The 8,329-nt window shown below is 48.6% G+C and overlaps 1 long non-coding RNA gene across 5 annotated transcripts; it reads right to left on the reverse strand.

Annotated features, from left to right (window-relative positions):
• Nucleotides 1–5,924: 5,924 nt before the first annotated feature.
• On the reverse strand, nt 5,925–8,063 carry LOC127933084 (uncharacterized). Of its 5 annotated transcripts, none has more exons than XR_008147311.1 (5): nt 7,856–8,062; nt 7,706–7,801; nt 6,809–6,904; nt 6,442–6,489; nt 5,925–5,987 (listed from the first exon to the last, which is right to left on the reverse strand). It is a non-coding gene; the product is annotated as an uncharacterized LOC127933084 (long non-coding RNA). The 5 variants fall into 5 exon arrangements; XR_008147310.1 differs by lacking the exon at nt 5,925–5,987 and adding an exon at nt 6,009–6,081; XR_008147309.1 differs by lacking the exons at nt 5,925–5,987; nt 6,442–6,489; nt 6,809–6,904 and adding exons at nt 6,008–6,102; nt 6,941–7,015.
• Nucleotides 8,064–8,329: the final 266 nt, after the last annotated feature.

The raw sequence follows: 8,329 nt of genomic DNA on the forward strand, positions 1-8,329 counted from the left end.
GTCGTCGCTGACATGACTCCTACCGAAGGTGGCTCCTCCTCCTGTTCGGGCGGCGCTCGGGCAGCGCATCGTCACCGGACTACTAACTGCCACCGATCCCTTTTCCCTTTTCTGTTGGTTTTGTCTTATTTGTTTCACCTGTTTCTTGTTTAGATTTTTAGTTGGGCTATTTAAGCCGGTAGGCCGCCTGCTCTTTGTGCTTATTTTCCCACTGTGTTAATGTGTGGCAGTGGGTTTCATGTTGGGTTTTTCTCCGGAATAGTTAGGTCCTGTTTTTGGGCATATCGTGGTTGTGCGCCCGGCATTTGGCTTGTACGATTTTCCCTGTGCCGTAATAAAAGCACTATTCTGTACCTTCTGCCTCTGGCGCCTGACTCCCACTACGCCTGAGTGCGTCACAGTCGCACTGAGTCATCTTACTCATGCCATTTTCTTTAAGGACAGCGAAAGCTGGGAATAGGAGCAGTGTTAGCCTTTGGGGCCTTGAAAAAAGGAGGAGGAAGAAGAGGAGGAAGAGAAATAGGATCAATGAAAAGATAGGGAGGAGGATAAACAAGGGGACAGAGAGATGGAGAGAGAGGGAGTGAGTTGAGACGTAAAGTAGAGAGAGAAAGAGATGGACAAGGGACAAAGAGAGGGAGAGAACGAGTTGAAACAAACAAAGTAGAGAGAGAGAGAGAGAGAGAGAGAGAGAGAGAGAGAGAGAGAGAGAGAGAGAGAGAGAGAGAGAGAGAGAGAGAGAGTGCTTCAAGTGCACTTTTTGTAGCCAGTTTGTTGTGTGTGCCAATGCTGAAAATACAATAAGCCGCGGAATGGGAGGGTTGGGGGCTAAATCAGTATGGAGGGCTGTAAACAGATTGTACCTGTTTTGATCTCTGCAGACAGACTATAATCACAGAAGGAACGAGAGGTGACTGCAAAGCTCAAGACAGGGACACTTCTCCCTTTACTGTAAACAGACATTATTTTGTAATAGTACATCTGCTCAGTGTGTCACGCCCTGACCTTAGTTCCTTTCTTATGTCTCTATTTTGGTTTGGTCGGGGCGTGAGTTGGAGTGGGCATTCTATGTTGTTTTTCTATGTTTTATTTTCTGTGTTTTGTCTGGTATGGTTCCCAATCAGAGGCAGCTGTCTATCGTTGTCTCTGATTGAGAACCATACTTAGGTAGCCTTTTCCCACCTGGTGTTTGTGGGTAGTTGTTTCCTGTTTTGTGTTGTATCACCTTTCAGGACTGTTTCAATTTTCTTTGTTTCACTTTGTTAGTTTATATTTCGTGTTCAGTTCTATTAAATTAACATGGACACTTACCACGATGCGTTTTGGTCCCATCTTTCCTGTTCCTCAGATGAAGAAGATCGTTACACAATGTCAGCGAAGGATATATAAATCAAATCAAATTTATTTATATAGCCCTTCGTACATCAGCTGATATCTCAAAGTGCTGTACAGAAACCCAGCCTAAAACCCCAAACAGCAAGCAATGCAGGTGTAGAAGCACAGCTGGACAACAATAGGATATGCATAATGTATAATAATGTATAATATTTTATCACCATAACATGGTTAGACCAAATGTAAAAGTAAGTTTGTAAGGATGCAAAGTAATATCCCTACCAAATCTCATAGGAGTTGCGAGCTACTTCCATAACTTCTTCACAACAGTATCTCGGACCTGCCTGGTGTGTTCCTTGTTCTTCATGATGCTCTCTGCGCTTTTAACGGACCTCTGAGACTATCACAGTGCAGGTGCATTTATACGGAGACTTGATTACACACAGGTGGATTGTATTTATCATCATTAGTCATTTAGGTCAACATTGGATCATTCAGAGATCCTCACTGAACTTCTGGAGAGAGTTTGCTGAATAATTTTGCACGCCCAATTTTTCAGTTTTTGATTTGTTAAAAAAGTTTGAAATATCCAATAAATGTCGTTCCACTTCATGATTGTGTCCCACTTGTTGTTGATTCTTCACAAAAAAATACAGTTTTATACCTTTGAAGCCTGAAATGTGGCAAAAGGTCGCAAAGTTCAAGGGGGCCGAATACTTTTGCAAGGCACTGTAGCTGTTTCAAGATAATTTAATGTTAATTTCTCTACCATAAGCCGCCCCCAACGTTGTTTTAGAGAATTTAGAGAAATCATCACCAACAGACTAACATTTCATTTCTTCAGTAACATTTAGTAACATTTATATTTCTCAGATCTCTCACGCAACTGTACTCAATGTGATGCATGTACTGCAGAGAACATGTTCCATGGAGTCAAGGTCAGTAGTGGAGGTTGTGGTTCGATGGACTCTGTGACATTAAAGAGTCGTCACAAATACACTAGTACTTCCTCTTTCTTTTTTTTACCCCTTTATTCTCCCCAATTTCGTGGTATCCAATTGGTAGTAGCTACAGTCTTGTCTCATCGCTGCAACTCCCGTACTGACTCGGGAGAGGCGAAGGTCGAGAGCCATGCATCCTCCAAAAACACAACGCAACCAAGCCGCACTGCTTCTTGACACAATGCACATCCAACCCGGAAGCCAGCCGCACCAATGTGTCAGAGGAAACACCGTACACCTGGCGACCTGGTCTTTGTGCACAGCGCCCGGCCCGCCACAGGAGTCGCTAGTGAGACAAGGATATCCCTGCCGGCCAAACCCTCCCTAACCCCGACGACGCTGGGCCAATTGTGTGCTGCCCCATGGCCCTCCCGGTCGCGGCCGGCTACGACAGAGCCTGGACTCGAGCCCAGAATCTCTGGAGGCACTGCAATGTATTTTTTGTATTTCCCTCCTCTCTCACACATCATCAAATGTTCTGTATGTACAAAACATTTTCCTTGCTTGCAATGTCAGTGGTGGAGGCTGTGGTTCGATGGAATCTCTATCATTATGAAGTGTAGAACAGGAATGCACTTTCTCTGTAGAACATGTGAATGAGTCATGGGACCCCCACTAACTGCTGGGGAAGCGATGTCGCTGCAAACTGCCAGAGGTAAGAATGTTCCCTCTCCATTCCCTGTTCACTAATGTGCACCTGAGGGCCTTCCTCCGGGTGTCAGAATCTGTTCCTGGCAGTGCTGACCTATAGGAGATCTCATTGGGAATGGATGGAAGCATGAATGGAGCCTATTTGACTAAATGGTCGTTAACCCTTTAACATAAGGAGTTAAATAATCTAATTTAATCTCCATAATGTTCAAATTGCTAAATTATATTCATTAGCGCTGCAGCACAACAATGCTTCCGTTTGAGAGAACATTAAGAGAGTTGATTCATCCCATAGATGAACTCTCCTTGACTTCAGAACCTCAGGTAGCCTGTTCATCTACAACACTTGAGAAGAAAAAACTCTAACTCATGTCTGCCTGTCTGGTTGTCAGTCTCTTCTCTGATCATACTCTCCCTCTTCCAGAAAGACCCTCAGGGCCTCCTCAGTCATCCAGTGAGACTCATTCCCCTCCAGCCTGGATGGGTAATGAGCGGTGTCTGCCGCTGGCTGGCGTCTGCAGGCTGCAACCCATCCCCATCCCCAGCACATTCACCAGAGCTCTTTATCTTCATGATGGCTCTGGAGCCCGGTGCAAATTGGGTTATGCATCCTATCGGCTAAAATGGAGCTGGAGTGCTTTTCCAAGTTGTCTAATGCTTTCCATTTACGGAAAAGTAATTGACCAAGTTTAACAAAGGCAGATAGATGGTAGACTAGGATCTGTAGGAGTTTGGGCTGGGCTGAATGGCTGCTGTTCTGTGTGTGTGTGCGCCTTCAGTTACAAAAAAACTTCCCCATGTATGTTGCAAAACTGTTTGTCTATATCGGACCTCAACATCCTTCCCTTAACTAACTGATATACTGGTGTCCAAAAAGAAAGACACAATTTCATGATGTCATGCTGACCTCAATTGTACATTCAAAAGGACTTGATGAGGCTGACCAGCAAGACTAACCAGCAAGACTGACAAGCAAGACTGACCAGCAAGGCTGACCATGCTCTGTCTTGCTGATGTTATACACACTGATGAAAGAGTACAGGCTTCCTAATATTCATTCCAGCCAACAGTGGTAACTAGACAGTCTAGCCTCCCTTGCCTGCAGTGTTTTACATTTAGCGATGTTGTGTCTGTCTGGTGGGCTGTCAGTGACACATGAGGAAATGAGGGAATATACATGCCACTGTAACGAGGAGAGCATTTCTAAAACTCATTCTACATAATGTTCATGATCTGTCTAAAAGGCCACATTGCTAAGTGATATTCATTAGTGCTGCAGCACAACAATGCCTCCATTTCAGGGAACATTAAGAGAGTTGATTCATCCCAGAGATGAACTCTCCTTGACTTCAGAACCTCAGGTAGCCTGTTCATCTACAACACTTGAGAAGGACAACCTCTAACTCATGCCTGCCTGTCTGGTTGTCAGTCTCTCTCTCTCTTTTAGAAAGGGAGTGGTGAAGGAGAAGACGAGGAACTACTGTAAACATCACGCTGTAACAAGGAGAGCATTCCTACAAGTAAGTCAGTTTAGTGATCAACTTGAAATCCCATCTGCTTCAACTCTTTTTTGTGAATAAAGTGTAATGATGCATATCTCAAATATGCAAATATGTGAGTAAAAGACTTTTAGGTAAAATATTGTCTACTTGTATTGACAGATCTGGATGTGCTGTTGGTAAATGCTTCGAGGCGCCTGTCATAATGCTGTTAAATTAATTCATCGAAAGGAATATTTTGTCAAAAGCTGATCATCAGAATTAATCTAGTGGCAAATTAATCTGACAAATGATGATTACTTATAATTGAATCTCACATGGTGCATCTGCGTGTTGATCTTGTCAACTTGCATGACAAGATTTACATAATGTAGATTCTGTCTAGTCATTTTCGACGGATGCCTTCGAATGAACTTTAATGGCAATCGCTGATGAAAAATGCAGGCCATTGTTTCCTATGTGGGATGTCATCATTCATTTCCATGGCATCACAAATTGCCCTCCTACCGGTGCTCTGTCTAAAACATTTGGGTGTCTGTTTTTGTATCTGTTAATTGAGAAGGTGATGACACCCCACATCCTTAATATAAGCACTGCTAACCACTAACAGGTCTGTGACATTCACTGCTCCTATCACACAACCTGTCACAGCTTTAAATAGAGGAACAGTCGTTCCCTAAAGCTGCTCATCTGAAAGATCCCTACTGTAGAAACATCCTCCTCCTATCATGACATATAAAGGGTTCTGTCAGCTGTTCTTTACAGTACTCCAGGGGTCATCAACTAGATTTAACAACGGGCCAATCTTTTTCTTGAGTGGATGGTCAGCAGGCTGGGACATAATACAAATCATGTGTAGATTGCAAATTGACTGCCAGAAGCCCAAACAGAATATTTGACTAAAACATAATTATTTCAAACCTTGCTTACATTTGTATACGATCACATACACTGAGTGTACAAAACATTGTTTGTGTCAAGCAATGCGATGACTCATATCAAACAGAGGGTATGGTTATGACAGAGTTGGGCGTTAACCAGATTTTCATACAGTCATTGTAACGTCTGCTTCCAACTCACACTCTCAAACACATAGATCCCCTGAACGGAGCTCACTCTCCAGATCCCAATCACCTGAATTCTGATCACCAGTTCACACATTTAGTTCAGTTCATTGCACCCCACCTCATCACTGTGAGATATGGATTGTTTTGATACACATTCTATCTGGAGTCTTGTTAAGTTCCATATGAGTCCTCCTGTGTATTGTAGTTTTTGGCCATTTTGACGCTTTTTCTGCCATTCCTGCCTGTACTGTTACCTTTTTGGAGTCACTGTGTATTTCTGCCTATTGGACCCAGCTACCTGCCTCCTCCTGTGACCTTTTGTCCCTCTACCTGCCTCCTCCAGACTTCCTGTCATGACCTCTTGCCTGATCCCTGGACCCAGCTACCTGCCTCCTCCTGTGTATGACCTTCTGCCTGTCCCTGGACCCAGCTACCTGCCTCCTCCTGTATGACCTTCTGCCTGTCCCTGGACCCAGCTACCTGCCTCCTCCTGTGTATGACCTTCTGCCTGTCCCTGGACCCAGCTACCTGCCTCCTCCTGTGTATGACCTTCTGCCTGCCCCTACCTGCCTCCTCCTGTTATGACCTTCTGCCTGTCCCTGGACCCAGCTACCTGCCTTCCTGTGTATGACCTTCTGCCTGCCCCTGGACCCAGCTACTGTGTATGACCTTCTGCCTGCCCCTGGACCCAGCTACCTGCCTCCTCCTGTGTATGACCTTCTGCCTGCCCCTGGACCCAGCTACCTGCCTCCTCCTGTGTATGACCTTCTGCCTGCCCCTGGACCCAGCTACCTGCCTCCTCCTGTGTATGACCTTCTGCCTGCCCCTGGACCCAGCTACCTGCCTCCTCCTGTGTATGACCTTCTGCCTGCCCCTGGACCCAGCTACCTGCCTCCTCCTGTGTATGACCTTCTGCCTGTCCCTGGACCCAGCTACCTGCCTCCTCCTGTGTATGACCTTCTGCCTGCCCCTGGACCCAGCTACCTGCCTCCTCCTGTGTATGACCTTCTGACCCCTACCTGCCTCCCCTGTATGACCCAGCTACCTGCCTCCTCCTGTGTATGACCTTCTGCCTGTCCCTGGACCCAGCTACCTAGCTGACCCTGCCTCCTGTGTATGACCTTCTGCCTGTGACCCTGGACCCAGCTACCTGCCTCCTCCTGTGTATGATGACCTTGACCTTCTGCCTGCCCCTGGACCCAGCTACCTGCCTCCTCCTGTGTATGACCTTCTGCCTGTCCCTAGACCCAGCTACCTGCCTCCTCCTGTGTATGACCTTCTGCCTGTCCCTGGACCCAGCTACCTGCCTCCTCCTGTGTATGACCTTCTGCCTGTCCCTGGACCCAGCTACCTGCCTCCCCTGTGCCTGCCTCCTCCTGTGTATGACCTTCTGCCTGTCCCTGGACCCAGCTACCTGCCTCCTCCTGTGTATGACCTTCTGCCTGTCCCTGGACCCAGCTACCTTCCTCCTCCTGTGTATGACCTTCTGCCTGCCCCTGCCCCTGGACCCAGCTACCTCCTCCTCCTGTGTATGACCTTCTGCCTGCTGCCCCTGGACCCAGCTACCTTCCTCCTCCTGTGCTATGACCTTCTGCCTGCCCCTGCCCCTGGACCCAGCTACCTGCCTCCTCCTGTGTATGACCTGTCCCTCTAGCTGCCTCCTCCTGTGTATGACCTTCTGCCTGTCCCTGGACCCAGCTACCTGCCTCCTCCTGTGTATGACCTTCTGCCTGCCCCTGGACCCAGCTACCTGCCTCCTCCTGTGTATGACCTTCTGCCTGCCCCCGGACCCAGCTACCTTCCTCCTCCTGTGTATGACCTTCTGCCTGCCCCTGCCCCTGGACCCAGCTACCTGCCTCCTCCTGTGTATGACCTTCTGCCTGTCCCTGGACCCAGCTACCTTCCTCCTCCTGTGTATGACCTTCTGCCTGCCCCTGCCCCTGGACCCAGCTACCTGCCTCCTCCTGTGTATGACCTTCTGCCTGTCCCTGGACCCAGCTACCTTCCTCCTCCTGTGCATGACCTTCTGCCTGCCCCTGCCCCTGGACCCATCTACCTGCCTCCTCCTGTGTATGACCTTCTGCCTGCCCTTGGACCCAGCTAACTGCCTCCTCCTGTGTATGACCTTCTGCCTGCCCCTGGACCCAGCTACCTGCCTCCTCCTGTGTATGACCTTCTGCCTGTCCCTGGACCCAGCTACCTGCCTCCTCCTGTGTATGACCTTCTGCCTGTCCCTGGACCCAGCTACCTTCCTCCTCCTGTGTATGACCTTCTGCCTGCCCCTGCCCCTGGACCCAGCTACCTGCCTCCTCCTGTGTATGACCTTCTGCCTGCCCCTGGACCCAGCTACCTGCCTCCTCCTGTGTATGACCTTCTGCCTGCCCCTGGACCCAGCTACCTGCCTCCTCCTGTGTATGACCTTCTGCCTGCCCCTGGACCCAGCTACCTGCCTCCTCCTGTGTATGACCTTCTGCCTGCCCCTGGACCCAGCTACCTGCCTCCTCCTGTGTATGACATTCTGCCTGTCCCTGGACCCAGCTATCTGCCTCCTCCTGTGTATGACCTTCTGCCTGTCCCTGGACCCAGCTACCTGCCTCCTCCTGTGTATGACCTTCTGCCTGTCCCTGGACCCAGCTACCTGCCTCCTCCTGTGTATGACCTTCTGCCTGCCCCTGGACCCAGCTACCTGCCTCCTCCTGTGTATGACCTTCTGCCTGTCCCTGGACCCAGCTACCTGCCTCCTCCTGTGTATGACCTTCTGCCTGTCCCTGGACCC

Source organism: Oncorhynchus keta, chromosome 11, assembly GCF_023373465.1.
Source record: "Oncorhynchus keta strain PuntledgeMale-10-30-2019 chromosome 11, Oket_V2, whole genome shotgun sequence".
NCBI lineage: Eukaryota > Metazoa > Chordata > Actinopteri > Salmoniformes > Salmonidae > Oncorhynchus > Oncorhynchus keta.